Source organism: Ambystoma mexicanum, chromosome 4p, assembly GCF_040938575.1.
Source record: "Ambystoma mexicanum isolate Mex_15411 chromosome 4p, UKY_AmexF1_1, whole genome shotgun sequence".
Taxonomy (NCBI): Eukaryota; Metazoa; Chordata; class Amphibia; order Caudata; family Ambystomatidae; genus Ambystoma; species Ambystoma mexicanum.
Window position 1 is genome coordinate 189,113,288 of NC_090927.1, and position 19,770 is coordinate 189,133,057.

The 19,770-nt window shown below is 47.4% G+C and overlaps 1 protein-coding gene across 6 annotated transcripts in view; it reads right to left on the reverse strand.

Annotated features, from left to right (window-relative positions):
* Positions 1 to 19,770, reverse strand: part of NCOA1 (nuclear receptor coactivator 1) — a 1,575,181-nt gene that overhangs the window by 1,273,221 nt on the left and 282,190 nt on the right. The window lies entirely within an intron of this gene.

Below are 19,770 nucleotides of genomic sequence, written 5' to 3' on the forward strand. Positions count from 1 at the left end.
TTTTAACACTGCTGCAATGTATTCCAACGCTGCGTGCAATAAAATCTGAAGACATTGCAGTTGTAGAATATATGTCAGAGGACTTCTCGGATTGGGTAAACTTACATCTACATTCCAGATCTCTTAGAACAGCTGTAATGGATGCTTCGGACGATATCATGTTCTTTGGTTTTGAAGTCATAAGTGTGGAGGCCTGCATTGAGGAAAGTATACATCCCTCGCCGGGGGACAAATCCGAAAATGAAAAGAGAAGAGATGCACTGTGGGCCCACATGAACATCAAAAAAGTGTCTGGTGTGAAAGAAACGAAACAACAGGACAATTAGCAAAGAGTGGATTCTATTGATGGAAACCATCAACTTCTATCCTGGAACACTCGTGGCTTCACGCATCTGTTTGATGGAAAGTGGCAATTCCCGGTGCATTCATCAATTATATGTCTTCAAGAGACTTGGATGCGTGAGTGCCCGATGTGTGATGGTTATACAGTACTCCTGAATCGTGCTGGAAAGAACCTCTTTGGCAGACCTTTTGCTGGTCTGGTTACAATGATCAAACATAACAATGATTGGAAGATTGTATCTTCAGAAAATCTTAATATGTTTATACAAGTAACTAAAATTCAAATTACGCAACCTTCTCCTTATGATAATCAAGTGATGTTGATTGTAAATATATACTGGAATACAGCAATGATTTCACAATCTAATTTTGATGGAGCTGTGTTGTCGGCGGTGGATGAGTGTTTATTAGTCTACGAGGATCCCATAATTATAATATGTGGTGATTTCAATTATACTTGGTTGAACAATTCTATTGACAAATGCACCGAAACTGGCCCAACACACAAAGGAAGACTGCAAGATCGGGGAGATCGCTGGCTAAAAGAGATGGCATTAAGAGAGTGCTCAATGCTAAATGGATCCACCCGGGGTGATATTCCTCCAGGCTTTACATGGAAGCGTGGCGTAAGTAAAAAGACTCTTGATTACATTTGGGTGTCCAGAAATTTTCTATCAAGAATCATAACGTTTGAAATAAAAAAAACAGAAAAAAGCGACCACAATGCTTTGCTGCTAAATTGGGAAAAGGTAACCAACTATGTTTCACCCAAATACAAGGAGAGTGTTACCATAAATAATGGTGCAAATAGGCTGCGACTGAGTGCGTCCCAGCTGTTAACATTGACAAACAACCTTGAGAAAGAAAACTCAACAACGGCAAGGATAAACTATCCATTACTGCTATACTACTTCAAAGTGAGGAACCCCAAGCAGAAGGGGGCTGCCATTGAAGTAAAACATCCTTTCAATGTAACTATAAACACTGAAAAGAAAAAACTTCGTGACGATATAAAATTGCTGAAAAAAGCTGATGAAGAAAGCACATTCATGCAAATAAAAGCCAGGCGACTGAAATATCGGAAGTGGATCAAATCTTTTAACTCGATCCGGTTGCAGAAGCAAGCTGAACAGATGTTAAAACTGATCATACTAAAGGACAGCAGACACATTTGGGAGATTATCAATACTGGCAGCCTAAATCACTCTTACTCAATGTCGAATAGTGTGAATGGCGCCAGTTGGGTCGCTCATTTCTCCGAAGTATTTAATGACGACAACTGTATCGTGGTTCCACCACCATCTTTAACAACAGCAAAATGGAATGTGGCAGACTCCGCTGATGACATTGAATGGGCGATTATGAAGCTAAAGTCCTCTAGGGCTGTAGGCCCAGATGGAATTTCCAATGTGATGCTGAAAACCCATAGAATTTTATGGGCAACTATGATGAGTGCCTTGTTCGAAAGAATTTCACATGATAAAACCCTGCCGGTTTCCTGGCTGAGGGCAGTGGTGGTCCCAATATTTAAAAAGGGCAATCGGGACGACCCGAAGAACTATCGCCCGATAGCCCTCTTGGATACAATTGGAAAGGTCTTCAGCTCCTTCCTTCAAAAGCGCCTGGCAAACTGGGCTCAAGAGTTTTCTGTGGGTGACCCTCGGCAAACAGGTTTTACTAGAGGAGTGGGAGTTGAGCTAAATCTAATCCTCAAATTGCCTAAAATTAGATGCCTTGAGGAGGAAGAAAATGTTGCACCTTGCATTTATAGATCTGAGTCAGGCATTTGACAGCATAAACCGCAACCTCCTATGGAAGAAACTAAGTGATTGGAATTGTCCAAGTGATCTGCTGGCGCCTCTGATTGCTCTACACACTAAGACGTCCATTCGAGTAAGACTAAATCAACAGGGTGATTTATCAGATGAGATATATACAAAAAGGGGCGTGAAGCAAGGTTGTCCGCTCGCTGCTCAACTATTTAAATTTTTCATCTCCGACTTATCAGTGGCCCTAAAAGACCTAAGGATATTTCCGCCAGCAGTAAATGGGCAAAAAATAAGTTGGGTCATTTACGCAGACAACATCGTTCTCATGGACTCCACTCCAATTGGGCTACAGCGCCTGTTAAACGCGCTTCATAATTATTGCCTGCAAAACGACTTACAAATAAATTCTAAGAAGTCAAAGATAATCATGGCTGGTCAAGGAGCGCAAGCTCAATCAAGAAAATTTCATTGGCAAATAATGAATGAACAGCTAGACTTATCGAATAGTATCAGATACCTAGGCGTTCAATTCAATAATTCCATTCGTGAGTGGGACTGGACGCAAGATCCAATGGCCCGGATGAAAATGTTCGCACTTCAAGGTTCCAAATTGCACGCAGCCTATGGCAAATTTTCCTTTAAGCCAATATTAACATTTTACCTTCAGAAGGTGGTGCCTGCAATAACCTTTGGGAGTGAATCAGGTTGGAATATCCCGCAAGATTTATGGAACATTCTTGAGGGGAAATTCTGGCGTAAAGTTCTACATTTGCCGAAAAACATCTCTGTATTAGCTATACGATATGAGCTATGCATTGAATCACTCTATGGTACAGTTCTATGGAAATCAATCTCCACCATGAGGAAAATGATGCTGGAGCAACCTGCGAAACCATATGAAATCTTGCATACAGTCTCAGAGCACCCATCGGCTGTTTTGATAAATAAGTGGAAAGAAAAGTTGCTCAACATATTGCACAACGCAGATGTGTCACTCGAGACTGTACTTTTGCGCCCGCAGGTAGCAAAAAAGAAAGTTTGTCTATATAATTGGATAACCAATGAAGAGTGCCGAAACAAGCTGACTTCTTCTTTAGTACTTGGATGCACCCTTAGCAAACTAGACGCTATACCAAAATATTTGGACAAATTCCCTTCAAGTTATCATAGGCATATGTTCCTCCGTCTACGACTAAATCTCTATAAAACCAAGGAGATACAAGTTATGAGGCGTGAGATATTAGAACAAGATGTCCGATGTAGGTTCTGTAATCAAGCGACAGAATCCGTACGACACCTAATCACAGATTGTGAAGCGATTGGCGATCAGCGTTCTCTTAATTTAGCTCAATTCCTTCCCCAATCAGGAAACATGGATGCGTGGTGGTGGTATCTGATTGGAGGTTTTAACACTCAATTAATTTGTGCAACTATAAATTTCATGGATGCTCTGAGACTTTGAGACTAACAAACAGAGGACTCTTTTACTTAAGATAGTTGGGATCTTCGAATTTCTCTGTGTTTTTAGATGAGGAGAAACTGTAACTTAAAGTTTTCATTTCTTATGTATAAACTGATGTTACATAAAAAAAAAAATAATAAAAAAAAAAAAAAGAAGGAGTAAGCGAGTAGAATGTCCTGGATTCTCTCATGTATCAGAAAGTCCTGGTTCTTTCTGTATACAATGGGAAGCTTGGAAAGGGAGTGCTTCTCGCAGCTTTCAAGGATTACTTCTTGGGGTTAACCGAAAGACCCAGTCCAAAACGAAGAGCCAGTAAATACCACAATGAACATGCTACTTGCTCCAGACCGACAACACTCACCAACCAACTATCCAAGTATGGTAGACTTGCAACCAATGGAGACGAAGATGGGAACTAACCGCTGCCATCAGTTTCATGAAGACTCTGGGTTCAGAGTTCAGCCTGAAGTGCAGCACTTGGTTGAGCAACGGTCTCCCCCCACCCCCCATGGAGAAACACAAGAACCTACAATGAGGCTCCCATGTATGGACATGAAGGAAAGCGTCCTGAAGATCCACTATGCAGACTCTGTCACCCCAACAAAGGGCAGACTAAATCTGCACTGGTGTGATCATCTTGAAACTTTCCAAGCTAAGTTAAAGGATGAAGTGAAAATAAATCGAGGATTGTCGGGCCTGCCCGGTTGGGTTAGGAAATCCTGAACAAGGAGAAGAAATTCAAACCCTGCTGGGAGGGTGGGATTTCCTACAGAGCCCCTGGGTCCAACAGCTCCAAAATCTCATGGAGGACAGGTAAGGACCAGAACTGTCAAAGTGGTTTTTGAGGAGGGGTAGGGGAAGGCAAAAGCCCCAATCCCCAGCTCATCGCTAATAGGGCCACAGGTCCTCAAGGATGGCCTTCAAAGAATCCATATGGAGCAATACTTTCTTCCCACTGGAGTGGCATGAGGGCAAGTCAACAAGTCATTGTTCAGATTTTGCCTCAGCTGAGGTGGAGGAAGAAACTTGCGGTTAAATAAACCCTAGGGGTGTAGCACTGCTGCTTCCTACGGTAGGCAACAGGTGACTGTTCCTGCCGATGAGCTGTCTGTTCTGGGAACCCCTAAAATCCCAGAAGGAGTGAGATGTCTGCTTCTCCTGGGAGAAGAGAATGGGTTTTACTGGACTTTACTGAGAGTGACTTGGTTTGCATACTGTCCTTCCTCAGCTCTTAATCGGTTGCTGAATTGAATAGGTCAGTCCTAGTGAAGGATCTTCCCTGTACATTGGGGTTGAATTGTTTTGCCTCATGCATGCATGGGTTCTCACGTCCATGCCAATTAGCCTAACTTTCAGTGCCATTTCAATGTAATCAAATGCAGACTGCATGAGATCTAGCACCATGTAGCAAAGTAACCCCATTGACTTTCCCCAGGTCCACAACACCAGCTGTGTCAAGTGAATGCATTTCCCCGGGCATAGACCCATCCCTTTCAGAAAAGCAAACTAGTAAAGATTTCGTATCCCATAATTCCTCTCATGAATGAAAACAAAACATGGACTAGATCCCAGGAAGTGGAATTAGCGACCTGGGAGGAGACAGACAATACAGAAGACTAATCAGGTCTCCTAGGCAAGGAAGAAGGCTGGACGACAGGTCTATGGACCAGACGGCCTAAACCATGTTAAACCAACAAAAAAGGCACTAACATCTGCCAAAATCCCTCTTTCCCAACAGAGGAAAACCCAGACTAGACTACTAAAACACTTACAGATTTGGAATCAGGAAGATAATGGGGGAAAAACAGAAACCCACAGCGCCCATTTGATATCCAGAGAGACAGCAGGAATCCCTATTCTTCACATGTACAAATAATGGACACCCAGACCGAATCCTACTTCCTTCCCACACTACCACGAACACTGGGGAGAGGAAAACTTGTGCTGACCTCACTAGGGAGATAGAATCACCTTTAGGAATGGATACCAGCACTGCACCACACAAATGAGAAACCTTTTTTTCCAAAACCAACCGAGCAGGAGTAATGCTCAATACACACTCTGAGCTGTTTGGCATAGGTCATCAAAACGAAATTCAGAGAAGGGAATCTATCCAGCCTGAGACAGGGAAACAACCCAACTTCTGCTTCCCAAATAAACACATACAGACAAAGGTGGGATACAATATTGTACCTCCCCCATTGACAACCTTGCGAAATGTGCTCAGGACTACAAATGGAGCATGTCCACGGTGGCCATGTGACCCCTCTGGCCAATTATCAGGAAGCTAGTCAGCCCAAGCACTATACAAGGGCCAGCTCCCATGACAAGTTTTGTCTTATGGAGAAGGCGAATTGTGGTGTTAAAGAGGAGAAAGAGGAGCTATGTGCTCAATTTGAAAAGTCCATTATTATTTTCTGCTTGAAAGTGTTTGAGTCGAAACAGTACAGAGGAAGGAGGACGGGAAGTTGAAGTTGTCACTCGCACGGAATTAAATGAAGGTCTTTACACAAAATGAAGGAGGGATTTGTAGGTAGTCAGTCGCATAATGTGAAATCTACAAGACTAACAATAAAAACGTGTTCTCTTCTTAAACAACCAACTAATTTGGAGATTGGACATAAACAAGCCAATCACAACATTTCAGGAACTTCATTAACTTAAAGGGAAATGTGATACACGTTATAAGGGGGACCTTCCTCCACCACAATTGGCCTCTTACTTGCAACAGAACACAGTGCCTTTTGATACTAGAACAGGGAAAATAGAATCAGTCGGGAATAACCATTCGTGCAAGAGGTTCTTACTAAAAACTATTGCAGCATAGACTGGCCCATATCCTCCAAGCTAGTATAAATACAATTATGTCCACATAACCACAGGACTATGGGGCACAGGCTTTCAATCTGTACTTGTCTGTGACAGGCATGCATCTACTGGGCCAAGAGCAGAAGATTGCCAACAATACACAAACACCACGGAAAACATACAGATCAAATGTGCAGACTACATTGCATATCCATGATGAACAACTCAATGAAGAGAACAACTGAAAGGCACATATTCTGGATCTGTAATGCTCTATTAGAACAAGTTACTCTTACCTGGTAACGTTCTTTCGATGGGATGGTCCGACGACGTATTCCATATCTATGACAATAAGCAGCACAGCTGTGGTGATTACTGTCATAGATATGGAATACGTCGGAGGACCCAATCCCCTCGAAAACACACATTGGCAAAGTCAACAGTTTGGGCTTTTGGGTAGGCACGGATATAATGGTACCAATTGGACATATGATATGATATAGCATTTATAACATGCCTGTACACAGGTGTTTCTAGGCGTGAGAACATAAGATCGCAACAGCTGGAAAATGGAGCGATTACTGGGCATATGATGTCAGAACATGGCAAATGCTTCTGTTGGCTTTGTCGTTGCTTCTTTTTAACAGGATTTCAGTGAATGCAAAAGGTCTAAATCAAGTAGGTTGAAGTCGGTGCTTAATTTCTGCCTGTGTTTTCCGGTGCCCAGCCCAGGCACGTTTTTTGTAGGCAGGGCTGAGCACTGTCACTTCTAGCAGGGCTATTCAGCACCACTGACAGTGCCAGCATGACTTTAGGGAGGTTTACATATTCACAGTGGGTAACAATTAGCAACCAAATCAACATCTGAATACTTTCAGAATGTTGCCGTATCACTCCATGGGATGGGCTCGAATTCCCAAGCTTTCAAGTACCAGACACACGTATTAACAGAGTGTGCCACATAGACAGGTTAGGAAACAAGCACAAGGCCTGTAATATCAATCATAGCAACATTCTGCTGTGTTATTGACATGCTCACATTCACAGTTAAAACGGCACAATTTATACGCAGGAGCAGTGTTGGAAATGCTGCAGGTGGGGAGGGATTATGTAAATTGAGGTGGAGGGGTTGAGACCTTCATTTTTCTTTGTTCCCATCATGGTTTATCTTGACAATCTGATCACTGAATATACAAAGAGCAATGAAGCAGCACAAGAGGGCAAAGCAGCAGCAGCAGCTTACACTTGCAGGTATGCATTTTCCTTTTCTTTTTTTCCACAAAAAACATATAGCTAGCAACTTCATCATGTATGTGTCCGTCCGGTCAGACAGGTGCGTCTTTCCAGCATTTTCCTTATGAAAAGGGGGGCAGGGCCACTAAACTCCTAGTTCTGCATGTTCACTTAAAAGAAAAGTGTGTTTGCAGCTTAGTTTATGCTCAGAAAAGCCCATAGGCTGTTCCCTGAACAATGTGCTCTATCTTTTGGGGAATTTCTCCTGGTCCACATTTGATTTTCCTCTTTTCTAAATCTCTTGCATCTTCCCCAGTCTCCCATTTGAAACTTTTTTTTTCTTCTTTTTCTGCCTCTGACTCAGTACATGTGAACGTTTGTCTGGCATCCAGTGACGGCATCACGGTATTTCAAAGTTTTCTGTTGAAATGGGCCCGGGACTCAAGAGGGCCCCCAAGCAGTTATTGCTTGTTGGCGCATACATTACAGCTGGCCTTTGCGGTCATCCCAAGGTCTTTCTCAACTTGTTGCCTTTTTACTCTGGTTTTCTTGAAATCTGAGATCTTTATAGGGTAGGTCCATGCCAGAACTCCATCTTTTTCGATGAGGGAGCTCACCCATAATCCCATCATGGACACCCCTTGGCGTGGGTGGCACCACCTCCTCACCCTTTGCAGGGTCGTCATAATCATCAGGATCAATGGGCTCTCATGAAGGATGTTTTATATCCTGTGTTGGATATGAAGGGGGCAGTTGTGGCACCAGAGGTTGTGGCGGATGTGAAGATATCTCAGATAGCTTCACTGGTTCCTGTGGCTCCGAATGCAAGAGAGTCGGAAATCTGGTAAAGACAAAAAGGTTCAGACCGCTGGGTACTCTGTCTAAGGCTGAGGCACCATTCTTTAAGGACTCGATTGATGCTGGCTGCCATGTGGGTCTACCCATCACAGGTCCACATAAGTGCCGAAGATGGGAGAGCCAGAGATAAGGCTGATGGAAACGACTTACGAGTCAGTGCTGACAATTCAACTCTTGGCGCAAAGGGGTCATGGCCCAAAGAAGTGCTAGGAGTGAATCTTGGACGTGAGTCCGACGACTCAGCCAGTGCGGACTCAAAGGATTTTGGGGTGGTTGCTAACTCAGAGGACGAAGAAGCAGAGGCCGAGAGAGGTGTTTTCCCTCCTCACCCTTGTGAACCATGGGGAGCCCTTCAATGACCCTTCTGTGCAAATTGGCCTCTTCCTCTTGCATTGAGGAATAGAAATGACAAGGCTGACCCATCCAACTGTAGGAAGACCCTTGTGGTTGTTGAGGCTGGCGTTCCGCTGCTCCCAGCGACATAGCTGCTGCCTTGGACGCTTGTAATCTTTAAAGGCACTCATCGGCCTTGAAGCCGAAAAGCTGGGAGCCATGAAAAGGCATGTCCAAGTGTCTTGATTGGATGTCGGGTGCAAAAGCGGACTTCCTCAGCCATGCGAACCTCCTGGTGACAGTACTCGCCACCATTGCTCCGCTTACAGAATTTACAGAGTCTAGCCCAGACTCGAGAGACTGGCACATGGCATCTTTCTTTTCTTGTACCAGGTTTAGAAAACCCTTTCTCGCCTCCCCTTTGGGGATATGCTCCACTATCAAAGCTATTACATCCCACAAGGTGTGTGTGTGTACTTGGCCAGAGCACAGGTCACATAAAGGGCCCCCAGGGCCATGCTGCCTACAGAAAACACCCTCTTTCCTAAGGTGTCAAACATTTTATAGTCCCTATCTGATAGACAGAAAGCTAGGCTCCGGTCTTAGGAGTCAAAGTGGCCGCCTGAACCACTAAGCTTTCTGTTTAGACCGGAAACTTGGATATATTGTGACAGGTTTGCATTTTTTGGCCAGATCCTTGTTAACCGCTGGTGTATGTGGTTTTAACCAGCTCTCCAACACCCTGATTCTCAATGCTGTGTGGAAGGGTAACAGAGGCTCCCTTGGGGTCTTCTACCCAGGATGTCTGCAAGATCACCCCTTTCCAGGATTGCCACTGGCTTTCCCCAACCTAGATATTCAATGGCTTTGCCTATCATAGACCTATATGAAGGGTCTACATGGCTAGCAGAATCCGGAATGGCAAAATGTGTCTCTGGTGAGGTGTCTAAGCGCACTAGCATCCTTCAGAATGTCCACAAGATTTGTCATCCTGGACTACTCTGAGATCAACTCATCAAGCACATTAGGAGTGTCAAACTCCAAGCCAAAAGGCACATCCTTGTTATCCTCCTCCTTAAAAATCAATCTCATGGTTTCAAAGAAGTCAGCCTTAGGTAAAGGCTTAAACGTCTTCGATAAATCGATTGAAGGTTTCAAAATCTTCGAGGGCGTCGAAATCGTCAAGGGTGTCGACTGCTTCAAAGGCTTCAAATACAACACTTGCTTAGATGGACCAGGTGCCCGCTCCTTTACAGAAGTCGATGAGGAAGACTTTGGCTTCAATCTATGCCAAGGACGAAGACTCCTTCAATGGATATCGAGGAGACTTAATGCCCAGGGTCTTTAGTGCACAAGTAGTGGTCTCAGAACACACACAGACGCAGTGGGGTCTGAAGCCTTCTTGTGCTCTTTCGAAGGGGTGATTGGATCCACCTTTTGGAACACGTCCAGCATCTGGAGATGAAATTTCTCCCATTCAGCTGTGTGATGCTGGAAATGCATCAGAGGGACAGGGCCTCCGTATCCTTGTCCTTTACTGCCTTTTTATCGTGTGTTCTGTCGTGTTTTCCGCGCAGGAGTTCATGTGGGACTCCTGGCGGTGCAGCTCTCTCTCTTTTGGTTTGGTGAACAGACCCGTGGGATACCCTTACGGCACCCATGGGTGGGGGTACAACCCTGTGCGCCCTTAGTGTATGTTTTTGGGCACCTGTGGGTGGCCCGCAGAGCAGGGTATGGGCTGGTGGCAGCTCCATGCTGACTTTGACAGGTGCGCTGAGTATCCTCCATTTTGGGGATCCCCAGGCCCTGCCATTGGAATCAGTTGATTCCTGATGGAAAACAAGATGGCCCCTGTGGCCCTTGCTTTCTATTACCTATTACCTTGTTTTCCCAAAGTCCTGGGAAGCCCTGACTCTGTCCCTTCCCCCTGGATGGCTGTTGGGTGGAAGTGCCATATATGGTGGTGTTGTGACGGCCCGGCCAGACCAGCTGGAGCCTTCCCAGTGACTGTATGTTGTGGGTACCTGCTGTGGGTGGGACCTGGGTGAATGGAGTGCGTGACCAATATGCACTTCTTGTTGTGGTTGTCTGGTTTCTGGCATGAGAGACAAAGACTGAGACTGCCCTGCCCGAAACTGGCCTGAATGCAGTGTGTAGTGTTGAATGGCTGAGTACTTGTCCCAATCCACATTCCTTGTTGTGAGTGTCTGAGAGGGAGGAGGATGGCCTGAATGCACTGTGTGCCTGATTGGATGACTGACTGCATGAATGCCCTTCTGTATGATTGGCTGCTGAGAGTGACCCAGCAGTGTGGATGAGAGACAAGATAGTATATCTGGGGACCTCTCACCACTTGAAATTGTTCAGAAGCGTTCAGAAGCTGTGTCTTCACTTTAAGAGTAACTGGAACTGCTGATCCTCGACGCCCAGCTGGAAGAAGAAGACTTGCTGTTGCATTTGCTTCGACCGATCTGAAAGCTGCCAAATCGGTCGAAGACTGATCCGAGAGAGGACCTGGTAAGGCACCCTCTTCCTGTGCTCCGAGGGACCATCGAGCACCGCTAACCTTCACCGAAGCTCCCTGAAAGTCAGACCCTCGAAAGGCTGCCGACCCGAGACGGGACCGCTGAGGAGAACGAAGCAAAGCACCCGGACTTCGCCGCTGTCTAAGTCCATTGCCGTCGACCAGGGTTTGCAGGTTTGTGTAACCGCTGGAGGCCCGTCGAAGTTGTGTTGCCCAGCCGTGGGGACCACTTGACGCTGTGCCGCCGACGACCGGAGTGGCCCTCTCCCTTTGCCTAAGAACATTTCAATCCAAGGACTCCCTTGTCCGCCACGTCAACCGCTTTGTCCCGGCGGAGAAAGTCGAGGACGACCAACGCGCCGACGAGAATCTGCCGGTGGGTTTCCCGCCACCTGAAGGCCTGAAGGCCACAAAGACGACTCGACGCCCTTGTTGGGCCACAGTTCTTCCAAAACTCTTTGCGGTCCTGAATAATCTATCGCCGAGGTGCCCCGCACACCTCATCCTCGCAGGACGTCGCTGACGAGCACCGCCTTGATCGACATCTGGGTCTCGGCACCCTTGAACTTCTCATCGCCGCTGCCGACGACAAGTCCACCATCTTCGACGCCTCTCGACGATCCGTGGCTCCTGCTTTAAAGGGAGTCACTCAAGAAGGATCCTTCGACGCGTCTTCGAAGAACTCTACTCCACCAGGTACATTGGGGGGGGGGGGGTAAAACCTTAATAGGAGGACATAAGACTAGTGAACAATATATGGACTGGGCTTGTGCTATATATCTTTATTTTACAGGTTGCCCAGGTGGGGGAGGAGATCTCCACACAGAACTGTTCCTAGGGGTAGGGGCCAGAAATCTGCCTGTTGTTTCAACCATCTTGCGTTCCTTCCTATCTCTATTGCTGGTTTCCTCGTTATTGGTCTGTGTGACATTTTAACTGTACAGTTGATGCACTTTAAAGAGATTTGATAACATTGGTGGTACCACTTTAGAATTGTATATATTTATCATTGTTGATTTCCAAGCACAAAGTGTGTTATTGTGATCGTGTACATACCTTTGAATATTAATTATATAAAGACTGTGTTTTCAGTAATACAGTGTGTGGACATTCCTTTGTGGGGGTTCGGGGATTACATTGTACTTAAGAACCAGCCTGCATCACCTCCTGAGAAGCTAGGCCTTTATTGCTTGTCCATTGCTACCGCTTGAGAATCTTGGCTGGGGTCCTCTGTGCCTCTCCTCTACCATATAGAGAGAGGAAGTACAGGCACCCCCCACCAGTATCTTCACACTATATCGAGGAGACTTAATTCCCGGGGTCTTTGGTGCACAAGTAGTGCCTCAGAACACACACTGCCGGTCTTACCAGACGCAGTGGGGTCTGAAGCCTTCTTGTGCTCTTTCGAAGGGGTGATTGGAGCCACCTTTTGGAACACGTCCAGCATCTGGAGATGAAATTTCTCCCATTCAGCTGAAGATGCCAACTTGCTGGAAAAGCTTACCCGTCTGTCAAGAGAGGAGTCTGACAAAGAAGACGGCGAAAGATGGTGTTTCTTCATCTTTCTGTGGAATGAGGACGAATTACAGTATCTGGATCTCAAGCACTTTAAATGTTAAACCTCCCTGGACTCGCCTACGGCCGCCTTTTGGAAGGGGTAGTTGAAGGAGATTTAATAAGGGGCCTACCTACAGCGAGTTTCCCGTTCCTTTCCCTCAAGGCCTGCACCATCACTGACTGACAGGAACCGCAGTCGTCGGCTCTCTGGTCCACACCCAAACACCAAAGGCAGATCCGATGTGGGTCCATAATGGACATTTAAGTGCCACAATCTGAGCACTGTTTGAAACCGGTCGTTGGTGTAACCATTATTGAAAAACTAAGAAACACTGATCTAAGCAGTGAGAAAATCGCTGAGATGATGAACCATCTGAAGCGTGCTGAGTATGCAGAAAAATTTAACTGGGGCAACAGGAGCCACTGTTAGGACACCTACCTGTGCTGGGCGGCGGGGCCCTGGGGGGCGTACTGGTTCCTGGCGTTTGTACCCACGTCTTAGATTGTGGGGAAGACGCGTCGCTCCGGGCACTGTTTCCCGGCGGATTTGCTCTGTCCTGGCCCGTGTGGGGCACGGTTGTCGTTCGCGCATCGGTTCGAACGGGTTTGCGTTCCAAACCTCGTTCGCGCGGCGACGCCTACTCGCGCATGCGCATTGCCGCGCGATTCAAGCCTCGTTCTCACACAGGACCGCTATTTAAGCAATCCGAATTGGTATTCCCATCGCGTCTCAACGCGGTTGGTTCCCTTCCGCCACGCTCCCTGGTTCCGTGATCCGTTGGTCCTGATCCAGTGCCTGGGCCTTGTCCTTTCTTGCCCCAACTCCCCTCTCTGGCCTTTCCTTCCCCTTCCTGTCCTCTTGTGTACTCCTGTCTCCTTCCTGGGGGTCCTCCCTGCTTCCATCCTTGCCTGTATTGCCCGCCTCCTGCTGAGTCTCCTGTGGCCCTGGACTGCCTCTCCAGCTCCCCGTCTTGTTACCTTGGACCCCGGCTTACCTGCACCTGTATCTTAGACTCTTTGCTTACCGGCATTGATTCCTTGGACTCTCAGCTTGCCGGTATAAGCTACCTTATACCATCCTGGATAACTGCTTGGGATACTTTGCCGATACCTGCCAACAACATCTACGACCTTCCCAGTCAGTGCTTGCACTGTTCTGACGCCACGTTAATCTTGGGAAGCGTCATCCGTGGCGTCAGGAGCGGGCCCCAGTTCAATCCTGTATTACAGGACGGATCCGGGGTTGGTTCTTTACGTTACTACTCTTCAGTTGCGAAGACTTCATCAGCTACGAGTCTACCTCTACCACGACCTGGCTACCTCAGCACGCAAGACTTCTGGTGATACAGGTACGCCCCGTCCTCGGGATACGCAACTTAACAGATTGAGACGCCTTATCCCCAGTTCTGTGACGGAGATGGAGGAATCCCAGGTGATCCATGACGAAGTTAGAGCTTTAAGGGCAGAAATGGCGGTGTTACGTCAGGAGAATCTCAATCTCCGCCAGATGGTTATGCAAGGAAACCCTGTGGAGACACCCATGGCTACCACCGCATCCATGAAGTTTGATGGTGATCCTAGGCGTGTGGCGGAATTCTGCAACCATTGCAGGATACATTTTCTGTTCCGGGCATCACATTTCACACAAGAAAAGGCTAAGATTGGCTACATATTGGGAAACCTAACTGGAAGTGCCTTGGCTTGGGCTTCTCCCTTGGTATCAGCTAACAGCCCCATTCTCAACGATTTCGTGGCATTTGAGAAAGCATTTTTGGAGGTATTCCAATCTCCCAATTTGGCAGTTACGGCACAGAATCAGTTGATGGATTTAAAACAAGGATCCAGTGATATCATCACATATATAAGTCGGTTTCGTCAATTGGCTACGGACTCTCAATGGCCCGAAGTAACGCAGAAGACCCTGTTCAGACGTGGCCTAAGAGAAGAATACAAAGACGAGCTACTTCACATACCCGAACCTGAGACTCTGCCGTTGCTCCAGGAACAGGTCCTGCGTATTGATCATCGCCTGGCCGAACGAAGAGGCGAAAGACGTCGGTTAGAGAGGTTCCTTCCCCGACCTCTTCCTCAGGCTGGAAGTGCACCCGTCAGTTCAGAGATGGGTCTAGAACCCATGCAGCTAGGAGCACTCAGAGGACCATTATCGGAGGCTGAGAAAAGACGTAGGAGAAGTCTCCGTCTTTGTTTGTATTGTGGTACAGCTGGACATTTTCTCAGCGCTTGTCCGTTGCGACCAAACAAGAAGGTGGGAAACTAGGAGGCCTGTCGCGACAGAGGAAGGCAGTGACAGGCCCTTCGATCTCTTCAGTCCTTCCCATTCCTGTGACGACCCATCCACCCATGACTCCGGTGGCTCTTATGGCTCTTCAGATCCGGGTTACCTGGCAGAGTAAATCAGTGATCGTAATGGGTCTTCTGGATTGTGGAGCCTCAGGTAATTATGTGGACTTTGAATTTTCCAAGAAGAACGGGATACCGCTGCTTGACAAGGATTGTGTTACCTTGGTGGAGGTAATTGATGGAACCCCGTTGGCCTCCGGTCCAGTTCGTCAACATACCGGAATTCTACAACTCCAGATAGCCGAACACCACGAACTGATTTCTCTTGACGTGATTAAATCACCCTCATACCCGATAATACTGGGGTTACCGTGGCTATTACATCATAATCCCATTATTGATTGGGTTTCCCGTACCCTGACCTTTGCTTCCAATCGATGTAGTCGGGAGTGTAACACCTTCGGACCTAGCACCGGATCTTCCACGATTGCTACTCAGACAGAAGGATCAGGACCACTTCAAGTATGTACCTTGTCTTCGGTACCTTCCGACTACAACGATTACCATGAGGTATTTTCTGAACCTGGTACCATACCTCTGCCACCACACAGAGACTTTGATTGTGCCATAGATCTACTACCCGATGCAGTAATTCCTCATGGCAAATTGTATTCTCTATCACCCCACGAGAGGGAGGTCCTGCAGGAATACTTGGATGACTGTCTTCGGAAAGGTTATATAACACCTTCTAAGTCACCTGCGGGATTCCCTTTGTTCTTTGTGAAAAAGAAGGAGGGCACTTTACGGCCTTGTGTGGACTATAGGCAATTAAATGACATCACACGAAAGGATCGATATCCATTGCCCCTGATACGCAACATTATGGAGTCTTTACGGGATGCCCGTATATTTTCTAAATTGGATCTCCGAGGGGCATACCATCTAGTACGTATCAAGCCGGGCGATGAGTGGAAAACGGCTTTCAAGACCACAGCAGGGCATTTCGAGTATCGTGTAATGCCGTTTGGTCTGTGCAACGCTCCAGCCGTTTTTCAACGGCTGATGGATGACATTTTCTCGGATTTGATTGGTGTGTCCGTATGGGTCTATCTCGATGATATCTTGATATTCTCCAAAGAGAAAGAGGAACATCTACGTCATGTGAAGGAGGTCCTTGGTCGGTTACATCACAATCATTTATACGCCAAAGCGGAGAAATGTCTCTTTCATCAGAGGACTATCGAATTTCTTGGATATGTTATTAGTGAATCCGGAATACACATGGATCCTGCCAAGGTAAGGGCGATTCAGGAATGGAGACAACCTTACGATCTGAAATCTCTTCAGCGTTTCTTAGGATTCGCCAATTTTTACCGGCGTTTCATACCTGCCTATTCGGAAGTAGCCGCGCCTTTGTCTGATTTGACCAGCAACAAGACTCCGTTCAGATGGACTACAGCAGCAACCAATGCTTTCAAGAGACTGAAGGAGGCATACAGTTCTTCCCCAATTTTACATCATCCGGATGAGAACAGGCCATTCATCGTGGAGGCGGATGCTTCCGATTTTGCGGTTGGGGCTGTTCTTCTTCAAGACGATCCTCAGATAGGATTGGAGGTTCCTGTTGCCTATTATTCCCGGAAGCTAACATCCAGCGAACGGAATTATGCAATCATTGAAAAGGAGTTATTGGCCATAAAGATTGCATTCGAGGAATGGCGTCACCATCTTCTGGGAGGAAGATTCTCTGTGGAAGTACGTACTGATCACCGGAACCTACAGTATCTACGTTCCTTACAGTGTCGTACTTCTCGTTTGGCTCGTTGGGCCTTGTTCTTCTCCCAGTTTGATTTCACGATTTCCTACATCCCTCAGTCACGTAATTTGAAGGCTGACGCTCTCTCCCGCTCCTTGGAAAACAACGTTGAGCCAGATCATCGAACTCAACAATTACTTCCTTCCAAACACTTTTTGTTGGTCATAACTCAATGCTTGGACACCATTCTACGGGACACTCAAAAGGACCCCAAGTATTCCTTATTTCTTCAACACCCTTCTATTAGGGAGAACGGTGGTCTACTTTTCTTTCACACTCGGTTATACCTCCCCACTGAAGTACTTCGGACCGCCGTCCTGCAAGCATTACACGACTCTAAGATCGGGGGACATCGCGGCATTCGATCCACTCAGGAACTGGTTTCTCGTCAATTTTGGTGGCCAGGATGGGCCAGGCAGACAAGAGAATATGTGGAATGTTGCCCAGTGTGTGCCCAGGTCAAGATTCCACGAAAGAAACCCATAGGACTTCTCCAACCCACCGAGAGAGCACCTTATCCTTGGCATACTATTGCCACCGATTTCATCGTGGACCTCCCTCCCTCGGAAGAAAATACATGCATCATGGTAGTCATCGATAGTTTTTCTAAACTAGCCCATTTCATTCCATTCCGGAAGGTACCTTCAGCCGGTAGTATGGCTCAGGCCTTTTTACATTCTGTTTATCGCTTACATGGACTTCCTGAGAAGATTATTTCAGACCGTGGATCACAGTTCATTTCTGCCTTTTGGAAACAACTCTGCCGTCACTTGGGTGTCCAGCGTGCTCTCAGTTCCGGCTATCATCCACAAACCAATGGCCTGACCGAGCGGACAAATCAGACTTTGGAGCAATACTTACGCTGTTTTTCCAATGCTTCTCAATCCAACTGGGCAAAACATCTGGATCTAGCTGAGGTGGCTTATAACAATTCCAAACACTCGGCCACTGGAATGAGTCCTTTCTATTGTTCCTCAGGTCTACATCCCAAATTGATTCCGTTTCATCCTGTTCCTTCCAGTACGGTTCCCTCCGCTGATCAAATGGTTGCTGTCATCCAGAAGAAACAGACACAGGCCACAGGAGCTCTCGCCAAGGCGTGTGCGAGTATGAAGGCACAGGCTGATAGAGGTAGGAGTAGTGAACCAGCTTTTCTGGTTGGGGACATGGTATGGCTCTCTTCTAGAAACTTACCAGTACGCAATCTCCCAACTAAATTAGCACCCCGTTTTCTGGGACCTTTTCGGGTAGTTAGACGGATCTCTTCTGTAGCTTTCAAATTGGATTTGCCGCAGTCTTGGCGGATTCACCCCGTCTTCCATGTGTCTCTCCTCAAGCCGTTTCGGTCTGATCCGTACGGTCGTTCACATTCTCGGCCTGCGGCCATTGATGTGGGGGGCACTCCGGAATTCGAGGTACAAGAGATTTGTGACTCCCGTTTCTTCCGGGGTAGGCTTCAGTTCTTGGTGGACTGGAAGGGTTACCCTGCTTGTGATCGGACTTGGGAACCCTGTGTGAACATTCATGCCCCCCGTCTACTACGGGAATTTTTTCGTAGGAATCCTTGGAAGCCGGGTGCTCCGGGTCTTTCTGGTGGGGAGCATAGTGTTAGGACACCTACCTGTGCTGGGCGGCGGGGCCCTGGGGGGCGTACTGGTTCCTGGCGTTTGTACCCACGTCTTAGATTGTGGGGAAGACGCGTCGCTCCGGGCACTGTTTCCCGGCGGATTTGCTCTGTCCTGGCCCGTGTGGGGCACGGTTGTCGTTCGCGCATCGGTTCGAACGGGTTTGCGTTCCAAACCTCGTTCGCGCGGCGACGCCTACTCGCGCATGCGCATTGCCGCGCGATTCAAGCCTCGTTCTCACACAGGACCGCTATTTAAGCAATCCGAATTGGTATTCCCATCGCGTCTCAACGCGGTTGGTTCCCTTCCGCCACGCTCCCTGGTTCCGTGATCCGTTGGTCCTGATCCAGTGCCTGGGCCTTGTCCTTTCTTGCCCCAACTCCCCTCTCTGGCCTTTCCTTCCCCTTCCTGTCCTCTTGTGTACTCCTGTCTCCTTCCTGGGGGTCCTCCCTGCTTCCATCCTTGCCTGTATTGCCCGCCTCCTGCTGAGTCTCCTGTGGCCCTGGACTGCCTCTCCAGCTCCCCGTCTTGTTACCTTGGACCCCGGCTTACCTGCACCTGTATCTTAGACTCTTTGCTTACCGGCATTGATTCCTTGGACTCTCAGCTTGCCGGTATAAGCTACCTTATACCATCCTGGATAACTGCTTGGGATACTTTGCCGATACCTGCCAACAACATCTACGACCTTCCCAGTCAGTGCTTGCACTGTTCTGACGCCACGTTAATCTTGGGAAGCGTCATCCGTGGCGTCAGGAGCGGGCCCCAGTTCAATCCTGTATTACAGGACGGATCCGGGGTTGGTTCTTTACGTTACTACTCTTCAGTTGCGAAGACTTCATCAGCTACGAGTCTACCTCTACCACGACCTGGCTACCTCAGCACGCAAGACTTCTGGTGATACAGGTACGCCCCGTCCTCGGGATACGCAACTTAACAGCCACGCAAGCTTCGTATACAAGCGTCAACGTCACTGCCAAGGGCAAAACGAGGCCGTTGAGGGCCACGACTCGAAGACGCATGGTGCCTGATACTATGAACAAAGTTTCTGAAGCTGCAAGTAGATTTACGAACATATATCAAAAAGGAGGAATACATGGGAGGACACAAGCCATTTGAAATAAACATACTTGCTAGTGTGT